At 47.2% G+C, this 23,975-nt stretch overlaps 1 pseudogene; it reads right to left on the reverse strand.

Moving 5' to 3' along the window:
• Positions 1 to 427: 427 nt before the first annotated feature.
• On the reverse strand, positions 428 to 22,897 carry LOC103013163 (protein PRRC2C-like; annotated as a pseudogene).
• Positions 22,898 to 23,975: the final 1,078 nt, after the last annotated feature.

Consider the following 23,975-nt stretch of genomic DNA (forward strand, 5'->3'; position numbering starts at 1 on the left):
AGCTTTATGAGATTCTTGTTCATTAGCTTTCACAGAACCCAGAACAATGCTTAGCAATAAGCAGACAATCAGTAATTGTTTACTGAAGGAATGCAACCACCTCGCCCTGCTCGGAGAGGTAAAGGTATGAAGAATGTGCTTTACATGTGCTAATTCTTTTGATCTTCACAACAGCTACTAAAAAACAGATGTGATGAACCCCACTTTATAGATGAGGGAATCAAGGTTCAGAGAAGTTAAGTGTTCAAGGCTGCACAGCTGAGATTCAAGGCTGTCAGAGCTAAGATTCAAATTCAGGGCCGGCTGACTCCAAGGCCGCTTTTCCTAAAATCACATTGCCTCCCGTGGACTTCCCATTATCTGCCCAGAAGAGCTAAGGCCACGGCAATGTCAGGAAATGGAACGTGGGAGTTAATCCCCAGAGTCCTCAAAAGAGAAACTGGCCCAGGTTGGAGTTCACCGTGTAGAGGCCCCGGCCGCCACCTCCAGTAGAGACCAGCACAGGTGTCCCTCCCTGGGGAGGTCTTGCCTCTGCGATCCTCCTCCTGCCGGTGCCAGGCTGAGGGATGCCTCGGGCAGCCGTATCTTTGGCCTGGCCCATGTTCCGTTGTAAACTTAACGACTCGTGTACCTGGTGGCTGCCTCTAACTGCCGAGTTCCCGTTGATCGCCCTGACGGGTAGGGGGGCCAACACACGCAGATGCAATCTGTGGATGTGACGGGCACCCACCGTGCTCTCTGCACTGCACTGGGTGCTGAGGGGCCCTGCCTTTCAGACCATCCCTGAGTGAAGCAGGGATTATCAGGACACACTACACTCATCTGCAGTCCCTGCAGGGAACCTTAGGTTGTGTGACACGCCCCCAGGAACTGTGAAGGGACTCACCGGTCAGACATTGGGTGGCTGGCCATTGAGTTTGAGACGCTCGTACAAAGGAGAGGAGATTAAAATTTGGTCTCTAAAATCAAGGGACCTGTGCTTTGTCACTCTCCCTTTCTCATATCCCTTGCTTTTACCACTATTAAGCTGGGTGGTTCAGACAGGAAAACAATTCACCTTTCCTCTCCTCACCTCTACACTCCCCTTTGCCTGGCCTAGCCAGCTCCTGCTTCTTCTTTCAGACTCAATCCCCTTGATTACTCCTCCAGCAAAGCTATCCTGAGCCCCACTGGGCCAGGTACCCCTCCTCTGTGCTCAAAACACCCCACGAATGACTGGATCCTGGTCCTGACCACATTGCACTGTAATTACATGCGTGTGCGGGTCTGTCTTCCCCACCAAACTGGATGCTTATTCACTATTGCATCTCCAGCCCTTAGCACCATGCCTGGCACAGAGAAGGAGTTTAGGAGTAAATATTTGTGATGGGTGAGTTACTGAATTCCCAGACCACATGTTCTGACATAGTTGGGAAGATCTGATCACCCCCGTTCTAGTCTCTGTGCTATCAGCATTCGTAGAATCTTAGACAAGACCTCAAAGATCATCTAGCCCAGCACACAGGCACCTGTACCCTGAGGTCCCTGCACTGGAAGGGTGGCCCTTGAAAACCACAAACAGCAAGAGAATGATACCCTGGGAAAGGCTTGGCCACAGGCTACTGAGAGCTCCTAAGGCTCTGAGCCTGCATCGCTGACTGTTTAGAACAAACTGTTGGTGACTGGGTCAGGGCCCGGGCCCCCCGCACTGTGTGACACTGCGACTGCTCCCTCTCGGGTCTGTGACATCACCTCCACACACAGCAGCCACTCCAGCCTCCCTGACGCAAAAATAGCCTGCCAGACAAATTGTCAGAAAACAATTAACCTGAGACTGGGTAACAAGAAAGTAGAAACACGTAAGAACAAAGGAGATGGCTCCTAATAGCAAAGTTTGCAATGGCCTGCCTGGAAGCCAGCACCAGGAGACCTGGGGGTCCGGGCTGCAGTCATCAGGATCTGCCCCTGAAGCTTCATCTCAGGACAACAGAGCCCCCCCTTTCAGCATGAGCTGGCTGCTTGGCGGGCGTGGGAGCCTGCAGGGACCCCCTGTGGCCAGTGACGAGAGGAAAAGGCAGCAGCTCAGGAGAACGGCACACAGTCTCCCCGTTGCCCGTGGAGAAGCAGCAGCTTCTCTGCAGCCGGACTCGGAGAGGCAGGAAAGAGAAGAAACACTTAGGAAACATCAGGTGACCAACTGCTGACTGGCAAGCTCGTGGGGAGAAATGAGAGACAGAGACAGAACAGCGGGGAGGCGACACAGACACGAACACAGACTGAGAAACAGAACTCCAAAACTTCAGAAAGAATTGCTAAAAAGAATGAGTTTTCACAATCCATGAGATCCTGAGAGCAGGAGGGGCCCTCCTGAGAGTTGGGAGGGGAATATGAAAGCATAACCAGAATGTTCCGGACCTCATCCCCGGAAACTGCAAAGCCAGAGCACATTTCCTTTCAATTCCCAAACTGTGATCACCTGAGGCTTAGGTTCCACGCCCCCGCCAACCGACCTGTCGGCCTGTCTGCAGCTCCAGCCTCCCCGGGAGGCCACCCCCATGGAGCCCATGAGCTTACGGCTCTGCGGGGAACAGCGGGCTTCTGCCAGGGGGTGCCGTCACAACTGCCACGTGGGCCACTAGAGAAAGGGCCTTGCTCTGCCCCTGCTTCTCAGTCCTTACCGTGGGATCCACCACACAGCATGCCTGAGACCAGCTACGTTTACCATGAATTTCCCAGAGGACTGGAGGTACAGAAGGACCTACATAGGCCCCTTACCCACCTGCCTCCCACCTTCTGCCCACCCACCTTCACAGGGCCAGCTGTCGCCCATCTCCCATCACCAGAAACATGCCAGGCACCTCCACGCTCTGGAGTCTGAGTCTGAGAGACATTGCCTCACCCCAGCCTAAGGCCTCCTCCCGAAACCAGTGTGTGCCCTGGATTGCCCCCTTTCACACCCCACCCCTTCCAGGGGGCACCACTCCCACCCACCCTGTAGTCCAGAAGTGCGTGGGCAAGTCCATCTCATGATATCAGAAAACAGTACATTTCCCAAAGGCTGGCTGATCCTTAAATAACCTCGGGTGGGGAGTGTCAAAAGCCCAGCTCAGGGGGCTTCCCTGGTGGCGCAGTGGTTAAGAATCTGTCTGCCAATGCACGGGACACGGGTTCGATCTCTGGTCAGGGAGGAATCCCACATACCAGAGCAACTAAGCCCATGTGCCACAACTACTGACCTGCACTCTAGAGCCCGTGAGCCACAACTACTGAAGCCCACGTGCCTAGAGCCCGTGCTCCACAACAAGAGAAGCCACTGCAATGAGAAGCCCACACAACAAACAGTAGCCCCCGCTCGCTGCAACTAGAGAAAGCCGGCACGCAGCAACGAAGACCCAACGTAGCCAAAAATAAAACAAATAAATCTATAAAAAAAAAAAGAAAGGGATGTGATGATAAAATGTTATAATAATTTAAAAAAAAATAAAGGTCAGCTCAGGTTCCTTTTAGTCTTTTAAGAGTTAGGGGCCCAATCCCACGCAAGTTCCTTTTCACATGTAGATGCCAGTGAATTCGCTCCTCAAAACTATCAATTGAGGGACTTCCCTGGCGGTCCAGTGGTTAAGATTCCCCCCTTCCAATGCAGGGAGCGTGCGTTTGATCCCTGGTTGGGGAGCTAAGATCCCACATGCTACGTGGTGGCCAAGAAAATTTAAAAAACAAAAAACAAACAAACAAAAATTTATCAATTGAAAGTTTGCAAATCATCAGGGAAATTCGAATCAAAACCACAGTGACTTATCACCTCATGCCTGTTAGAATGACTATTAGCAAAAAGACAAGAAATAAGTGCTCTAAGGATGTGGAGAAAAGGAAACCCTTGTGCACTGTTGGTGGGAATGTAAATTGGTGCAGCCACTATGGAAAATATAGTGAGGAAGTTCTAGAACTACCTACCGTATGATCCAGCAATCGCACTTCTGGGATTATATCCAGAGAAAATAAAATCACTACCCCAAAAAGATACCTGCACCCCTGTGTTCATTGCAGCATTATTTACAATAGCCAAGATATGGAAATAACCTATGTGTCCAATGACAGATGAATGGATAAGGAAAATGTGGTATATATATATATATATATATATATATATTTACACACAATGGAATATTATTCAGCCCTAAAAGGAAGGAAATCCTGCCATTTGTGACAATATAGATGAAACATGAGGGCATTATGCTAAGCAAAATAAGTCACATAGAGAAAGACAAATACTGTATGATCTCACTTATATGTGGAATCTAAAAAAATAAAATAAAATAAAAAGGACACACACACAAAACTAACTCATGGATACAGAGAACAAACTGATGGCTGCCTGAAGCTGTGGGAGGAGGGGGCTGGAATGGGTGAAGGTGGCCAAAAGGTACACACTTCCAGTTATAAGGTAAATAAGTCCTGGAGATGTACTGTAAAAAGGAAGAGAGGGAGGGAGGGAAGGAGGAAAGGATAAAACAAACCATGTTGCCCGCCATCCAGTTCCAGCTACATACACCCTGAAAGGAATTAAGGGCAAAGATCGGGAATGAGGCATGCTGTGCTCAGGGAAAACAGGTAGAACAGGCCCTCAGATGGTTAGATATTTTCAGGAGAAAATTTCACGAACCCAGCTTCTTGCATCTTCCTGTATGTAGAAAAGCACTAAAACCTTTAACTGAGATATCTGCTCCTTGTGATTAACAGTAACCTTCTACCAAGATGTGTGCTTGATTGCACATAACCTTTCTCCAAAATCACATATCTACCGACCTCCCCTACCTCTTCAGAGCAGTTCCTCAGAGCTATCTGAGAGGCCATCTCCCTGGCTATAGTCCTCAGTAAGTCCCTAAATAAACCCGAATCTCACAGCTCTCATGTTGTGCATTTTTATTTCAGTCAACAGAAGGAAGAGAGGGAGGGAGGGACAGAGAAAGGAAGAAAGAAAGAAAGAAAAAGGAAGGAAGGAAGGAAGGAAGGGAGGGAGGGAGGGGGGAAGGAGGGGGAGGGAAGGAGGGAGGGAGGAAGGAAGGAAGGAGGGAGGAAGGAAGGAAGGAGGGAGGAAGAAAGGGAGGAAGGGAGGAAGGGAGGGAGGAAGGGAGGGAGGAAGGGAGAGAGAAAGAGAAAGGAAAGGAAAGGAAGAAAGGAAGAAAATAAGGTTACTTTGCACTCTTTGGCTTCAAAATGGGAGTCCACATGGTCTGCCTTTTCAGAGTTCTCTCTAGCCCTCCTCCAGCCACTTTGGCACATTCAAACCCTTCGTCCCATCCATCTACTTCCAGGCCTTTGCACAGCTGTGTTCCGCCTGGCATATCCTCCTTTGCAGTTCCTACTCATTTTTAAAACTCAGTCCAAACATTTCTGCCTCTAGGGAATGTTCCCTGACTTAAAACATCCAACCTAGTCGCCCCTGCTCTGTGCTCCCATCTTCCATGCCTGCGCAACTCATAAGAGGTACTCGAAAATGCTTCCTGACTGGAAGAGTGATTGAAAGAGGACACCAGGATTAAAGTCCCTTGAAGGCTACCATGGAGACACTCATTGGTCACTAAAATCTTTCCCCTTCTATTATAGGAATAGAACGGCAGCTGGGCACTGGCTACAGGAAGGGAATACGTTTCCCAATGTCCCTTGCTTCCATGGGACTAAATTCTCACCACTGGAAAATGAGCAAAAGTGATGTGTCACTTACAATACATCCACATGCTCCTCATGTTCTTTCTGGAACCCATGAGTGCCTGCATGCCAGCTTTAGGCAGCAGTTCTGGCTAACGCCCTAGGGATGGTTCCAGGTTCCTGAATGCCCTTGTGGAATAAATGAGCTCATTTATTCACCATAGACTGTTGAATGAGAGAGAAATAAACCTCAATGTTCTTTAAGCCACTGTATTCTTGGGTGTTTTTCTTACAATAGCTTTTCCTTTCGCCCTAACTAATAATAAGAGCAAGCAGTTTCCTGGCATGAGTCGCATCTGGTTCCAGCTCACAACAGCGATCATGCCCTCTAAGGATCAACTTCATATGACGTGATGGTTAAGAGCAAGTACTGAGCACGTGTAAGTGCCTCCCCTGCACCAACTATGGCCTCTCTCTTCCAACAGGTTGACCCATCCCTTCCCTGTCCCTTCCCGGCACAGCAGAGGATCCAGTAGGAGCCAGCACACACTCAGTAGCAACACTAATCAGCAAGTGGTCTCAAGCAAGTCACTGGCCTCTGGGCACATTTTCCCTCCTTCTCTACAATGAGGGGCTGGACTAGATCAGTGCTTCTCAGCCCTGGCTGTTCAGTAGAATCACCCAGGGAGCTTTAGAGAACTGAGATGCTGAGTCTCACGCCAGACCAGTTAAAACCACATTTCTGTGGGTAGGGAACCTCTGACATGGAACTAAATTCGGTTTTCAGGTTGACTCCATCATACCCTGGAGGCATATCATTCCACTCACGGTCCAGCCCAGCACAGCCTCCAGTGGGATCTGAGTCTTGCTGATAACCCAACACCTGGGACAGTAGTAGGTGTCACACATAGTAGATGCTCATTTTTCCTCCGAGAGGTGGCTGTCATTTTGGATAAAATTCCATATTTCCTGCACTTGATTTCAGGATATGTAAATGGAACTTTCTCTAAGGAGAAGGAAAAAAGCTAAATTCATTTGCTTTTACTCCTATGGGGTCCCCAAGAGAATGATGCAGCAGGAAGAGCATGAGCTGTGTAGTCATTCAGACCTGGGTTTGAATCCCGGCTCTGCCCCTCCCTCGCTGTGTGGCTTGGGCAAGTGACTTACTGGCCCCACCCCTAACCAACATGCCGCTTTAACTACAAAGTGAAGAGCATCTCCTAGAGAATGAAAATATACAACTTGCAGCAGCCCTGGTGGAACCTCTCAGCCCAGTTTCCTTACCTGTAAAATGGGAATAATAATAGTTACAACAGACTCAATGCAAAAATATGAACAATGTATATGAAACAGCATAGCACCTAGCGTATAGAAAGTGTTCAATAACTGTTTATTTTCTCCCACTCCCCCCTCCAACATTTTCTATATGGCAAACCTATGCACATGTGTCCCCTGAATGGGCGGGACCCCTATTCCATAGCCATGGGGGATCCTTGCGAGGACCCGGTAGATGCAAGGTGGCTGAGATGCAGGTGTAAAGGAGTCTGTTTATTGCAACTAAAAGGATTCGACGAAACCACTTAGCAAGTAGAGACAGGCAGAGAAAATCATGAAAGGAGCCAATTATTAAGGAAGCCACCTAAAAGAAGAACAATTATTCTGGAGTTTCTGGGAATAATATTAACGTATGTATAACCATTTGCAAATTTTGGCTTAGGAAATTATGAGAAACATGGAAACTGAAGCCGAGCTCTCTCACTCTCACCAGTCACCACTGCAAAATCAGTTCATTTTAGTCAGAAAGTCAGATGGGGGGCTTTGCAGTCTACAGCTGATCCACCCACAGCTCAGAGGCTCTTCTTAACCTTATAAGGGAATCCTCATGGACAAAAGAGCTAGGAAAGGGAGGACAGCATCTTGAGATACACCCTGGTGGCCACTAGAGGGAGATGCTTCCTTGTGAAACATGCCTTAGCCGGCTACCTACCAGGGAGGATTCTTAGCTGAGACCAGACGATGTGAGGGAATCCATTCCCCATCTTCCTCTTTTAGAGACGTCAGGAGGCAGCATCCTCTCAGGGACTAAATGTCTGTCTCTCCACTTTGGTCAAGGCCAGGCGGTGTTTTACAAAGTCCATGTGATAACCCAGAGTTCCTGCAGAGCAAGACCACGTGACAGGTGGGGCAGAGGGAGGTCGAATGAGGGAGCCAGGAGAAGAAAAGTCACTGCTGCCCTCAAACAGCTGAGGGGGAATGTGGAGGGGGCATACCTACTCAGCGCTGCTTCAAATGGCAGATAGGATTCGTGGGTGAGCGCTGCAGGGAGAAACAGATGCTCGGTACCAGAAGGACTCCTTGAAAACAGAGCTGTGCAAACGTGGAGTGGATTCTGGACAGGGAGCTAATCCAGCTGGCCTTGACCATCTCTGGAGGTAGTGTAGAGGGGATGCCTGCACTGTGTAGGAGGTTGGTCTCATAGTCTCTGAGTCCACAGGAAGGAGGAAAATAGTCTGAGTGTCCCCTCTGCCCCCCGTTATACTACTGGCAAAGTAGTCTAACTTTGCCAGTTACACTACCACATGCCACCGGTGGGCGTGGCTGCTCTGAGAGAAGCCATCCCACCGAGGTTTTCAGAGCCACACCTGAGACCGTGCCCACCATGGACTAAAAGACTACCGACTGGGTCAGGATAGCACAACGAGTCCAGCTTTGTTGCATCCCTGCTGCTCCAAACACTTTGCAAAATATAAAAAGGGAAAGCCAAAAGATATAGTTGGACTGAAAAAACAGTATTAACATCTCTTTGGATGACAAGTGAGCAGAGCGGAAGCTCGAGGCTCCTGGGTTCCAGGTCTGGAAGCCAGCAGAGTGTCAGGGGGCTCAGCTCTAACAACAACAAGGGTCGGGACACCCGTGCAGGGTCACACAGGTCCCTCCGCCCGCAGCACGCGAGCCCCGGTCCTGAGGCCGGCCGGGCATGCCCCTCTGGACCTTCTCCATGAATTTCACCAGCCCGTCCTGTGCGCCCCTCCCCCTGCCCCTCCTCTCCGCTGGGGAACGTTTTACACAAAGTACTTCCGGACGACACTCAACCAGAAAGTCATGGAAAATTCGGCACTCTCGGCTCGGTGTCCCTGGCAACCACTCCGGGTGACCCTGTGGAGGCTGCAGCAGGACTGGACGGGCTCCAGAACTCCGGGTTCAATGTTGTGGGATCGCCGAGGCCGTGGAGAGGAAGGACTGGAAGCGCTCCACTGCTTAGAGTCAGCTTTGGGTAGGTCACCCCTAATCCAGAAAGGAAGCTGACAAAAACTGTTGCCAAGCACAGCCTGGGTGACAACTTCCTAGGAAGCTGTGGGCCCAGGGAACTGGAGGACAAAGCCTTTCTTCCAGGAACCAAGTTAAGATGGCCCACCATGCCATCCCCATCTCCAACCACCAGCCAGCAGTATAAGGCCTGTTTCTGGACCAACCAGAGGTTCAGGGTGCCAAGAGGAACCAACTACAATACCTTTAGACAGGTAGGGTGGAACACATAGGAGAAAGAAAAAAAATCCCAAAGCTTCCTATTCCAAATGAACCTACAAATCTAAAATTACAAAACACATGAAGAAATGGAATGCTAAGCATAACAGCCAAAAACATCAATAATCCAAACGTGACCCAATCCAGATGAAATCAGGTTTAGGGAGAAGCATAACAGACATATATAGGTATGTTGAGGAAGTTCCAGAGATAAATGAAGGTGTAATGTCTGCCATGCCAACAAAGGCGATGACCAAGTAGCACACGCACTGGCCCGCTGCAGCAGCACCCACGGCAGTAGATCACAGAGAGGAGCAGGTCCCCGTGCCCTTTTCTCTTAGGGCCGCACAGAGAGGTCTAGCATGGCCGGACCTGAGACTGCAGGAGAGGCACCCTGACTCTCAGCTGTTGACTGGAGAAGGCTGGGCCTCTTTCCAAAGCAATCAGAGGCTGGGATGCAACAGCAGTATGATGTGGCAGAACCCGGGCTCAGTGATCTTGGTGGGAAGAAGCGCCAGCCTAATCCCTTTTGATTGAGACTGAGGTCCAAGCTGAGTGGCTGCAGCTAAATGAGTTAGCAACCTAGTGCTGGGGATTCATAGTTGCGGAAAGAACCAGCCCCCCTCTCCAGGCACGATGGGGGAGTGAGGGCGTGCGGCTGGTACCCAGTCCTTGCTGTTGATCATGATCAACTGTCAGAAGCCCTCGGGCCAGTTCCCATGGATTCCTGTGGGAAGCCAGCTCCGTTTCTGGGAGGCCCATCTGTGGGGGGATCAGTCCTAGATAGACCCATTTTTACCTCTCAATATCTACTTCAAAGAGAACAAAAACAATTATGAAACCAAAACAGGTAGATATGGAAAAAATGTTTTCATCTTGGAAATGAAAACATAGTGATTGAATTTAGAATTCAGCAGCCACAAAAATCTCTACACTGGTCACAGTCAGAGAGGGAATTAGTAGGTTGAAAGAAGGCACTGTAGAATTCACCCAGAATGCAGCCAGAGCACAAAGAGATCAAAGGTATGAAAGTTTAGTTAAGATAGCGGACGGACCACGAGGATCTAACAAACATACAAGTAGGAGTTTCAGAAGAGGGTGAAGGGAATAGTGAGGAGGTCTTACTCAGTTTTCGCTCACACCCCACATCCAGTCCAGCAGCAGGCTCTCTTGACTCAACCTTCACAATACACCCTGAATCTGACAGCTTCCACCCTCCCTGTTCCTCCCACCAGGACCCAAGCTGCCATCATCTCTTGCTTCTTAACTGATCTCTAGCCCCGTGACAGTTTTGTCTTCGTGTAGCAGCCAACGTGATCACTAAAAGACATAAATCTGATCCTGTCATTCCCTGCTCAAAGCCCTCCAGTGGCAGCCGAAGTTCAAAGCCCTTACTGTGATCTACAAGCTCCTTCATGACCTGGCCTGGCGTGCAGTGAGCACGCCATGCTGCCTCTCATCCCAGCCTCCTGGCCACAGCACTGCCTCCTTGCTTTCCCTCCAGCACTGGGCGTGCTTCACCCCAGGACATCTGGGCTTGTTTTGCCCTCTGCCTAAGGGAAGCACCCCCAGATAACCGCATGGTTCACTCCCTTCCTCATTCATTCAGCTCTCTGCTCAATGTACCCTCGTCAGAGAGGGCTTCCCCATCTTTCTATCTAAATACCCCACCCCACGCCCATCACTGGCATTACAGATCAATGGAGATGGAATGCTTTTGATGTAACTGGTTATCCATATGGAAAAATATTTGATTCTTATCTCCCACAGTCACAAAAATAAACCCCTGGTAAATTCAAGACCCAAAGGTGACATGTAAAGCTTCCCAACTTCAGGAGAAAATACAGAAGGATATCTTTTTAATACTTCATGGAAGGAGAGGATTCCTTTTAAAAGACTCAAAAAAACAAAAGCACTGCCCATAGAAGAAAAGATTATAGATGTGACTACGTTAAAATTAAAAATGCGTACGTAGCAAAACACACCATAAAGAAAGGTAAACGACAAGTCACATTTTGAGAAACAATATAATACATACAAGCAACAAATGTTCAGTACCTGTAAAGAACTCCTACAAACCAATAAGAAAATGACAAGCAACCAAATAGAGCAATGAGCAAAGGTTATGAAGAGGTGCTTCTAGAAGAGAAAGCCAAAATGGCCATACTATAAATGTTATATAAAGGAAATAGTCCTTGAAACAATGAGATACTGATTCACACCAAATTTGCAAAAATTAAAGCACGACAATTACAAGTATTAGCAAGGCTGTGGAGCACTTCCCATCACCCCTGACAGAGGGACGTTAACCCAGAGACCTGAAACAAAACCAAAAAGGAGCCTGCAGTTCAAGGAACTGAGGGAAGGGCTTCCAGGTGGAAGCTTGTGGGACGCCTTGAGCTACGAAAGAATTTAGAGGAACAGAGGAAAGGATGGTGCAGCCAAAGCGCAGCCACAGGAGGAAGAGGGATGCTCGCGGTGTCACACCTGCAGGATGTAGAGTAAGAGGTGACAAAGGACAACGTGTGCTGAGCAGCCTGCACTGAGATTCTTGGTGACATGCGCATCTGAGCAGGCTTCTTCCCTACCTCCTTAGTCTCTATCCAGAGCACCAGGCACATCCAGGTTCTATGGGAACTGAAGCTCATGCCACGTGAAAGGCTGACTTGAAGAAGAAGGTTACAAAATTCAAAACAGCTAGGCCCCCATGCAAGGGACAGACCTTGAAGGGTAAGCACCATTAGCTTCAGGTGAATCTGCTTCTGCCTACACATATCATAGTTTGCAATTAATGTGTTTACTTCTTAATTGCCTGTCTGTACCACTAAACTGTGTGGTCCATGGGGGCAGGGGTGTCTTTCACACCACCTAGCCTAGTACTTGTCACAGAGTAGGACTCAATGAGTCTCATAGAATGAATTAAATATATTGCACCAGCATCCCCAAGGAATGAAAATGATGTCCTTGGAATCTTCTCTGCCCCATCACTCAGACCTATGGCTCCTCTGGTCCTGGGCTCTGCAGTTAGGAAGCCTGTATATGAAGTCAAGGCCTTCTGCAGGCTCACAGTAGCCTTGCTTTCCTCCTCTGTTTCCCACGATCACCCTCCTTCCCTCTCCCATGAGGCTCTACTCCTCCCTGATCATCCCCTGGTCCTTTCCTCACCGTGCCTTCATACATATCCAAATCCTACACTGTCCTCTGTCCAGATCAAGTGTGTCCTCTTCTCCGCCACCAAGCCCCCACTAGAACTGATCTCCCCTTCATCTCAAGCCCCACATCCCACTATCTTCCTTTGCTTACGGTGACCATCCCTCTCTACCTGATTTTACAGCTGTTTATGTACCTTAAACCCTCTCCCAAGGATAAGCTCCTCGAGGACAGTTTAGTTCATCCTCCTGTTTCCTCCTACCCACCCACTATCCAGATGGAGAGTGCCTTATGCTAATCAGTACTGATTGCATGAATGTGAGTTGTTCATGGGCTATATCAGCAAGACTTAACAACTAATCAATAAGGGATTAGAAGATATGATCCAGCAATCCCACTCCTGGGCATATATCTGGAGAAAACTATAATTCAAAAAGATACATGCACCCCACTGTTCATTGCAGCACTGTTTACAATAGCCAAAACATGCAAGCAACCTAAATGTCCACCAACAGATGAATGGATAAAGAAGATGTGGTACATATACAAATGGAATACTACTCAGCCATAAAAAAAAGAATGAAACATTGCCCTTTGCAGCAACATGGATGGACCTAGAGATTATCATACTAAGTGAAGTAAGTCAGACAGAGAGAGACAGATATCATATGATATCACTCATATGTGGAATCTAATCTTTAAAAAAAGATACAAGTGAACTTATTTACAAAACAGAAGTAGACTTACAGATATCAAAAACAAACTTATAGTTACCAAAGGGTAAATGTGGCAGAGTCGGGGTGGGAATCAGGAGCTTGGGATGAAAATACAGACACGCTACTATGTATAAGATAGATAACCAACAAGAACCTACTGTATAGCACAGGGAACTCTACTCAATATTCTGTGATAACCTATATGAGGAAAGAATCTAAAAATGAATGAATATATGTATATGTATAACTGAATCACTTTGCTGTACACCTGAAACTAACACAGCATTGTAAATCATCTATACTCCAATAAAATTAAAATTTTTAAAAATAAATAAATAAAGTTTTTTGGTTTTCATTTTTTGTTTTAAAAAAGTAGGAGGTGTGGAGAATGACACCCTGGAATCTGGTGCTGCCATTTTCCAAGGTGGAATACAGGAGGCGAAACAGAAAAGACAATAATTCCATTTTAGACACAAGGTGTTGGATGTACTAGCAGAAGACACATGTGCCAATAAACAGACGGCTCTGGCCCCCTGGAGAGAGGGCTGGCCTGGAAATTATGCCAAACATTTCCAGTGACATAACTGTCTCCATTTAATGAATAAAAAAATAGAATTTGGAGAAGGAATTTGTTCAAATTTGGACAGTAGAAAGTAGTAAATCCCAGTAGTGGACCCTATCTGGCACTACCCTGCGTGGGGAGAGGAGAGGACACAGAAGTCTCTCCCCAGGAGATTCAGAAGATTCTAGAGATTCCAGATTCTACTGGTGACTCCAGAGGTTTGGGGGATATCCAGGGCTAAAGCCACCCCTCTCTTGAGCCCCAGGTCCTCAAAGACAGACGAGTGCAGTTGGAAAAGCACTGGCTAAGGAAATGTGACACCCGCTACCAATTTATGTTTTATCTTATATATTTCCCTCTCGGTGCCTCAGTTTCCTCAGCTGTAAAATGAAGTTAAACAAATGATCCCTAAGGTCTCTTATAATCCTACCACAGATGAATCAGTAGTTCATCTCTTTAATTCTTTTATTTTTTAATACAAGCCCAGGGCCATTTCTTTTCTAAGCACTTTGTTTCTGATTATATTAATATCATTTCCATAATGTTCACTGTAGAAAATTTGGTAAAAGAGAAAAACACAAAGAAGGAAAGAAAAATCACTAAAAATATCACCAGTCAGAGACAACACTGTTAACACCTTGTTGTAATTTCTACTGGTCTTTCTTTCACCGTGCAAATATACGTCTTGTCTTTTTTTTAAAGCAGAAATTGGGTAATAAAAGCCACTACTAACTGAGCATCTGCTGCACATCAGGCTCAGAACCAAGTGCTCTATGTCCACAACAACAGTCCTTACAGCAACCCTGCAAAGAAAACAGCCACGGCTCAAATTTACAGAAAAGAAAACCGAAGGGCAAAAAAGGCCAAGTAACCTTCCTGAGGCCACACAGCCAGTAAGGAACAAACCAGAATTCCAGAATGCCTATTGTTCTAGCTTTCTGAGCTGGTTTTTTGTGATTTTTTAAAAATTTAATCCATCTTTAATATGCTCCCATTTTTCAAATACTTTTCTATCACATTATTATAGGTTGCTTCAAGATACTAATCATACAGTCCCTTAAGATGTTTTTGACTTTCACTACCATGAAGAATGCTGATTATCTTCCTTCCATATAATTCTTTCCTCTCAGCAGTAATTTTTGCCTTAGGGTAAATTCGTAGAGCTTGAACATCTAGGCAAAAGGATACGTGCATGCTTAAGGCTATTGACAAAGAGTATCAGTTTGCCTTCCCCCAAAAAACTGAACAATTATTCTCCCTTTAACAATTTATAAAAGCTCCATTTACCTGCAGCCTCATTAATGTTGGGAATTATCTTATGTTTATTCATCTCTGCTGATGTTATAGGTGAAACTTCTTATCAATGAAGCTGAACTTCTAACATCATTGACCATTTCATGATTCATCTTAATAATCGTTTATCGTACAAATCCTTGGAAGACAGGAGAGAAATGAAGGGATGGGATGAAAGAGAGGGAAAATTAATTTTATTCATTTAAGAAAACCAAGTACCTAACACATGCAGAGCATGTTTTAAGCCCTGCAGGCATTGAAATGGATAGGAGGGAGCAAATATTGAGCACCTACTCTGTGCTTAACCCCAGGTATGTAGAGTATCGTGGGAGACACAAAGGGAGGTACAAGATTTATCCTCCAAGAACTTGCAATCTTGCTGGGGAGGGGGAAAAAAACCACACACAAGAAGGTGTTCTGAACTTAATTCCCCACTTCCCTGCTCTTTCCGGGAACTGCTTTTCCATGTCCAACGTGGCTTTGGGGAGTTAATCTTGAACTACTGTTACACGGCCACATGCCTCTCTTCCTGGATCACCTGAGAGCCCCAGAGGGCAGGGATGGTGTCTTACTCACATTCCCGTCACATCATGTCAGTGAATGATTTCATAATTCCTACACAATTAATTATTCATTTTTGTAAAACAGTGGCAGGGTGCCCTGTCCTCTGCCTACTGCCCTGCCCACCCCTGCCCCCCATTAGTCCACTGTATGCCTGACAGCATCAGAAGCACAGGCAGGCACTCGTCTACAGGGGTTTGGGAATATTCAGTAAATTAACATGAACAGCATGAAATGATTTGTTTGATTAAGTCACCACCGCACTCCCTTCCGCCGTCAGATCCTAGGATTTTCCTCTGTCCATTCATTTACACGGCTGAACGTGCAGGGGGATTCAGGGTCTGGGGTTTGTTTGCAAGCTTGCTTGCTTGTTTTTCACCTTCTCATACCTTACTGATGTTCCTGCCCTCCCAGGCCCCACAGACCTCATGATCATCTCCTGCCCCTCTTCTGAGTATCTGACTCAAGAAACCAGCCCCTCTGCACGTAGGCCGAACAAGGTTCATTTCACAAGCCCTCTCGGCTTGTTTCTCCCCCTTTCACCTGCTGCACTTTCCTCTCCAGCCCATCCCTCAGCCCCACTCCTGACAGTTTCAAACCCAGCCTTGCAAGGTCTCCTTTCTCTTTTCTCTAAGGCACAAGAGTTTTCCCTTTACTGTTCACTGATGTATATCATCTGTATCTCCCACTGGCATCTAGGGCCAGTACAGCTAAAGAAACATTTGCTTCACTCAAATTCTGATGTTGAATTGAAACTGAATTAATTCAAATTCTGCTTAGAATTTCAAGAGAGTTTCAGATCAGTGCAGGCTGGAGGGTCTGGGAAGGACTGGCTGCCAAGGTGGGACTGGAGCCCAGGTAAAGTGTAAGATTTAGGTGACAAGGTGGGCAGGGGTCTTTTTCCCCTAGCCTCATTCTTTCCTTTTCCCTTCCACCTCCTTCTGAGGAGGCTTCAGTAAGACAGAGAAAAGAGGTAAATTGTTAGCAAAGTACCATACTGAAGGAAGTGAGGGTAGGCCGTTGGTACCCCTGCCTTGTTCACGGTCCATACACCAGCCTCAGGAATGACCCGGGCCCTGGACTTGCAGCACAGCCGTGAGAGAAGCTGCGAATAGAAAAGACTAAGAGGCCTGTGGAAGAGAAAAAGGGGGAGACCAGAGCAAGAAGGGGATCCCCAGAGGTATGACTGAGAGATGCTGTGAAGGGAAAAGTGAAGCAATATTCTGCCCCACCCTCTGGATGGCATGTGTATCAGCTAATAGTAAACTCTCTTTCTGGTGCCTACACACCTACCGTGTCACCGATACAACCAAGGGGTTGTGTGTAAAAACTGTCATTGTCCAGATTCGCCCTGCACAGGTGCTGTATCGACGTTATCTCACTGAATACCACCACGTGCTGTGCACCCAAGACCACCAAGACTCCCAGTCAGGGGTTCTCAGACTTTGAGGTGCTTAAGAATCACACTGGAGCTGAACATAATGGCACACAGAGGTGTCACACCCTTAGATCTGGGGTGGGGTCCAGGAACATGCGTTTTTAATAGGCATACTGACACTGATGTAGATGTCCAAGGACCACAGTAGTCTATCCAAATGGGATCATTCTGGAGCTCCAGACTGGCCCTGGGAGGCCAGTGGCTTCCCTTTGGACCCTTGGAATCAGCCAGTCTGTTAATGCCTCAGAGCCTGCCAACCCCTGTCACTGTCCCAGTGAAAGCCCCTCCAGTTACCCCTGCTCCACGGGACACTTCAGTGCTGTTCCACCCTCCCCACCTCCCTCCTCCTCCCCATCTCTCTGTTTCACTCTCTCACCAACCTTCCCTCTGGGCTACTTGAAGCCCCCACTAACTGGTAAACTCCCCTACATCTTTGACCCATTTCCTACACCCTGTGATCTTAGATGAAACCCAGCTCTCTGCTCAGGACACCACTCCCCAAGGCCACCACTAGCCCTTATGGTGCCTTTGGTAAATTAGAAGAAGGTGGCCCCTCTGGTTAGAAGGTCACATTGATTAAAAGTGCCCCCCTAGGCAGTCCAGCCTCTGAGGACCCAAAATGTGATCAAAGCTCAGATTTCAGTCCCTCCCCTCCTTGGACAACGTACTAACTGACAGACTCCAGTCTGACCACTTCCCTGTAGCCCTTCATGGAGATTGCTCAACATCCCCACTCCCCACCGGACCCAAGGTCAAGAAGGGGGGTGCTCTCCTCTTCACTCCCCACTTCCAAACCGTCACCCTTCCCCTTCCTGCAGAAGCCTCTGCCACGAGGTTGTATGAGCCTCTAACGTTCCTCATGACCATCGACCACCAACCTCACACTGAACCCCGACAGTCCTTCTCACTCCTCCACATCCGCCATCCTGCTGGGAGACCTGGCTCGTCCAGCACCGAGTCACAGCTCACAAACCTCCTCAATCCAGTGGGCTTGGTTTCATTTCTTTCAGATTCCCCCACATCCAGGAACCTTGTCAGAATTGTCCCGCATCAGAAATCTCAAACTCCAGTAGCCCAGCCCCAAACAGTAACTCTCCTGCTCTCCCTCCCACTACATGGGCTCCTCAGCCTCAGGCTCCTGGCCCGAGTCCTTCATTTTCTGTCCCCCAGCCTAGACCACACAGCTGACCTGAAAGCATCTACCTTCTACCTCCTTCTTCCGAGAAAACCTAATGCATCCCATGACCCGCCTCAACCCTCCTCTTCTGTTGAAGAAAAGCACACAATTCTATCATGGCACCAGGGGCTCCAAACTCAACTGTGTGCTGAGCGCTTCAGATCAAGGATCTTTTTCCTTGTGCTTTGTAGGCCATCTTTCCCATTCTCCTCAGGAACTGCTCCAACCTCCACAGCCCTCTTCAAGATGCCCACCCACCCAACCCCAAGCCCTCCATCTCAGCAGACAACAACTCTTCCTATCTTAGTGAGAAAACTGAAGCCCTAAGATGAGAGTCTCCCTAACTTTCCAGCCCCCACCTATACCCTAACCCATCTGCACTCCTTCTTCTCCTTCTTCCCCAGGGTGAGTGTCCTTCTTCCTACCCCAGGCCAGTCCCTACGTTCTCCACGTTTGGAACCTGTTTGCATCAGTTGTCACTCCTTATCTTTCTTTTTATTTAGAGTATACTTTATTAGTTTCTGTAATCAAACCCATGTAGATAAGACCTTACATATTTAATACAGTGTGTTACCCCTGTACAAATGGGAAAAAATGTTTTGATGTGTTTAGACCAAATGCTTGTTAATTTCTGTACAATGCCAACCAAACATGGTACAACTGGGATACTTTTTCCAAAGTTGAGAGCACCACTAATGTTTCTAAAAATTCAAATTTTATGTATATAACATATGAGTATATATATGGAGAGAGAGAGAGAGACAAATAGCAATATGTTATGCATTGAGAGCAGCAACAGCTTTTCCAGGTTCTGCAGTCATACAGAGACATCTTTTTAAAAAAAAAGAAAAAAAGATAAAAAACAAAACCCCAGAAAACAGCAAAGTTCTGTTACTGTTGTGGTATCTGGCACTATCTTTTTTATTGGCTTCTCAATCATCATCTGGAAAGAAAACATTCTAGAATAGCGTCATTAAAAACAGCTCTGATAAAGCACAGTCACTACTACATATCATAAAGCAGGTACAAGATAATTCACAGGGGTAGGATACAGTACTGTCCTACATCTTTAATACCAGAGGACATAATTAAAAAGGCATTATTTGAGACTTGATTCTACTTTTCCAGCAGAGGGGCCAAAAGTTGGTTATGACATAGCTCTGGCACAGAAATGCACCTTCTTGGATAGGATTTCCTTTCTTTAGTGGCACTGTTCTAGGTACTCACTGATCTTCATGAACATCAGCTAAAACCCATTTAAAAAAACAAACAAAAAACAACCATTGGATTCATACAAAGATGACCGAGGAGAGGCAAGCAAGACTCAACTAGTATTTGACCAAATCTGTCAGGTCTGAAGGGGAAGAGCTCCATGGAAGAAAGGAGATGCCAGGTAGAACTTCAAAGCTTTGGGCCACAACCAAAACACAGCATCATTTCAAACAGAGGCAGTAACCAAACACTGCCCACCTGGATATGTTCAAGGATGCTGACATCAATATTTCACTCATCCAGGAAGAGGGGGAGATCAGTTGCTGAACTTTGATTGTGTTCAATTCAATCACCATGTTACAAAAATAGCAAGTTGTCATAATAAAAAATAAGGCTCCTCTACCAGTTATCTTACGTTTTCACCATCAAGCCTACAAATGCTACCACCATATCCAAGGAACAGAGGGAGCAAAGAAACCACATCTGATGTCTTAGCTGAGACCACCACGTTGTTCAGGCTAAGCTATTCCTCTGTGGTGGCATTTCTCTCATATTTCTGGCGTGTCATCTAACCATAAGGATTTTAGTTCTAAATTATATGCCCTTAAGGAATGCGTGCACATATTTGTGTATAAGTTCTGGTTGAAGATGCATGGCCATCCAGAGTGCATGTTACATAGTAGGTGCGAGCTGGCAAAGCCTCGTTTTCCTGGGGCAGCAGCTGTGTGTCACTGCAAGTTGCTCCTACGTCCCTTGTGCACCTCCAAGCTCTGGACAGGATAATGTCACAGACCATTTTACCCTTGGCTGCTGGCATTATCTGACTTCATTCTCCCTCTTTCCCCTGTCCCCTCCCCCAACCCTTGCAATAAACCACATTTTTGAGACTTTGTTTCTTCCATTTTGATTGCCTGAGGTTTAACTGGTCCAGTTCTAACAGGTTTGGTGGCTATGGTGGGTGCAGGGGATGGCTTTTCTTGAGCTTTTTCCTGACCAGGAGGGTCAGTCAGTGTTTCAGGAGGTTTACTGGAACCACTGTCCACTTTCTGGACTTTGCCTCCTATCTGTTTGCTCTGTTGCTGTTCAGCGAAGAACCACCGCATGGACTGAAAAACCTCTGCTCTCTGCCAGCACCTAGGACCAAACGTCTTGTGGCTGAGTCCTGTCCTCACAGCTCTCTTCTGGGCGCAAACTGTGTAGGAAATGGTTGTGTCATTCTCACAGTGGCAGGGGCTGACTGGGACGGCTTCTCATAGACAATGCTGTTTGTTTTGCTGGACTGTCTGTTCAGACTTGTGGAAGTAGCCCGGAAGGGACTAGACGCTGGTGTGGTGCTTCTACTGCTGATTGGAGGTACACCTGGTTTTATATCAGTGCCACTTCCTAAGGCTTTTAGTTCCATTTCAGACATTTTTTACTGCAGTTGTGATCATGCTGTGCTGAGTTCCAGCAGGAATTAATCCTCTGAAAGGCTGGCTTATTTGCACAGGACGACTCATGCTCTGTGCCTGCACTTGTGGGGTGGGATGCTGTAATGGGGGCTAAAGAGTCTGAAGCAGAGCACTTAAAGGCTGTCCCGTAGACCCAAAATTAGGCAAGAAAAGCTGGAATGCTGGTAAAGGTACTGTAACCCGCTGGAGAGCCCTCGGTGACTGGGCAGTGTTATAAAAATTTGTCTGACCAGGCTGTTGTATTTGTCCAGAATAAAGATTTGAAGCCTGGGTAAGATCCGCTCTAGCCTGGAGAAGATGTGTATCTGTCAGTTGGGAACCTCCTAGTCCTGATGCCTGACCCAGCTGATGTTCATACAATACAGGAATAGGCTGCATATTTGAAGTTTGTTGAAAGGCAAGACCCAATTGTGCCTTGGCAGGTTTCCGGAGTTGGACAGCTGGAAAGTTGCGGATGGCAGTACCAGAAAGGACCATAGACAGCAGGGATAGACTGCTTTGAATAAAGGCTGGCTGAGATACATACAGTTGAAGTGAAGAACTAAATAATGCCTGAGCCTGGGAAACAGCAGGTCTAGCACCCAGTAGGGCTGGATGCTGTCCTTGCAGTGGTGCATAAAGAGGGATTGGAATCTGCTGGACTGAGTTTGGCTGAGAAAGACCTTGTTGGAAGCCTCATTGCTGAGCCAAGGATGGTGGAGCCAATCGTGCATGTTCAGTATTGAATAATGACTTGGGTCCATATAGAAAGCTGGGATTTGAGCTGCTGCAGACTGAGACATGTAGACTCGTGGGCTCTGTTGCTGCTGGGTGATGAGCAAAGGCATACAGCTTAACTGTGAAAAATGACTTGCAGAAGGCAGGCTGCTTGTCTGGGGTTTCACATTACAAATATTAGGAGGGTGTGATGCGGTTGTATTCACTTCTTATCTTCCAACCTCTCCTTCTCTAGTGTTTTCCTGCCTCTTACCCTATAAACACATTCAAGTATTGCAACATTTTAAAAACAAACAGGGCTTCCCTGGTGGTGCAGTGGTTGAGAATCTGCCTGCCAATGCAGGGGACACGGGTTCGAGCCCTGGTCTGGGAAGATCCCACATGCCACGGAGCAACTGGGCCCATGAGCCACAATTACTGAGCCTGCACGTCTGGAGCCTGTGCTCCGCAACAAGAGAGGCCGCGATAGTGAGAGGCCCGCCCACCACGATGAAGAGTGGCCCCGGCTTGCCACAACTAGAGAGAGCCCTCGCACAGAAACGAAGACCCAACACAGCCATAAATAAATAAATAAATAAATTTAAAAAACAAACAAAAACCTTCTTTCACTTGGGTCTCCCAGCCCCACCTTATCTCCCTTCTTCCTCCTTTATTAAAATCTATACTGCTCTCCCCACTTCCTTCCCTCCCCAATTCAATGCACTGCAGTCTCTGATCCCCTAGTCACCACTCCTCGGTCTCAAAAATCATCAATACCTTCCTATTGCCAAATCCAGTGGAGAGCTTTCTATACTTTTCTTATTGATGCACTTGACTCTATTATTCACTTTCTTTTTCTTAAAACTGTCTACTCCCTCATGACTGTAACACCATCCTTTCTACACAGGTGTGGGTCTCCACTTTGGAATCCTCCTCCACCCACCACTTAATCATTGGAGTTCCCTGTCAATCAGCCCTTAAACTACTACTCTTCACATTCCACATGGTGTTCTTGGACAATAGCATTCAACGTTGAAGTTTTCACTATCACCTATATTCAGGTAACTCACAAGTCTATATCCCAGCCTGGATTTCCTTCCTGAACATCGGATTTGGGTATACAACTCTGTGCTAGGCATCTCCACCGGGACATTTCACAGGCACCTCAAACTAGACCTGTCTCAAGCTGAACTCATCCTCTCCACTCTTACCCCAAACCTGATCCTCCTGTGTTCCCCATCTCAGTCAACGGCACCATCATCCGCCCTTCCAGTCATCCTTAACCCCACCCTCTCCTCAGCAATCTGCCTCTAAGATCTGCTCTTTTTATTGCCCTGATTTTTAAAATCTATCCCCTCCTCTCTATGCCCTCCACCTGCTGGTGATGAATTGTGTGGTAATTCATCATCACTCACCTGGACTATTGAGACAGCCTCCTAACTGGACTCCTAATTCCAGACTTTTCACTCTCACATCCATTCCCCACATAATCGCTGAAGTGTGTGATCCAAACCAAGATCTGGCCATGTCACTCTCCTGCTTTAAAACCCATTGCCTATAGGATAGAGTTTTAAATTCTTGGCATGACCTACAAGGCCTCCCATTACTTGGCCTCTATTCAGTCTGCAGCATCAGCCCCATCAATCCTTGTACTGAACATTATGTCTCAGTAATTCTCTGCTCACAGCATGCTGTTTCATCCGCCACACTTCTCTCATCCAGGAAAACCTCCCCCCACCTCCCCCACTTGTCTGGGTCATCTCCCCCCATCCTTCAAAATATCTCATCTACTGTTTACTCCAAAAATCATTCTTGCCCTTCATTTGTACTCCTAAAGCATCCTGTGCTTACCTCTATCTTAGCATTTACCCATTACTTTGAAGCTACCTGCTTATGGACCTACCTCCCAACACTAAATGAAATTCAGAATCAGGGATTGGGTGCTGGGTGCTGGTCTTTGCCCACTGCCCCCACCACCCCCGGGCTGAGCACAGTGCCTGACACATACTAGGCACTCAAATAACAATTATTGAATTGATTGTCACAGCAGGGCTATGAATCAGAGACAAACAAAAATACTCAGCCTCAGACAGCAAGTCACACACTAGTAGGTGGGAGAGCAGCAACTTGAAACCTACTCTAAGGCCTGTGCTCTTTTAAGCACAACCTGGAAAACATAAGCTAAGTGTGGAGAAGGAGATGAGAATGACGTGTCAGGGTACCAGCCTAGGGGTGATGGTATATGTAGAGCAATCTAGGGAAATGAAGGTGAGCAAGATTCTGGGGGCAGTAGCATACAATCCTAAGGCCCTGGCGTTGCTGATTCTAAGCAGAGCCCTGATGTGATAAACTGCCAGCAGTGCCAGGCCTGAGCTGCCCAGTAGATAAATCTAGATGCTAGGCCTGAGGCAGCCAGTGTCCCCACAAACACTCAAGACTGTGCTTCACCGCCATCTTCTGAGTCCTGCGCTTACCCCTCTCTTGGGCACAAGCCTCCAGGAAGTTCCTACTGTAGATCAAGACAGGTAATATCCAAAGGATATTACAAGATAAATAAATGTGGACC

Source organism: Balaenoptera acutorostrata, chromosome 9 (genome assembly GCF_949987535.1).
Source record: "Balaenoptera acutorostrata chromosome 9, mBalAcu1.1, whole genome shotgun sequence".
NCBI lineage: Eukaryota > Metazoa > Chordata > Mammalia > Artiodactyla > Balaenopteridae > Balaenoptera > Balaenoptera acutorostrata.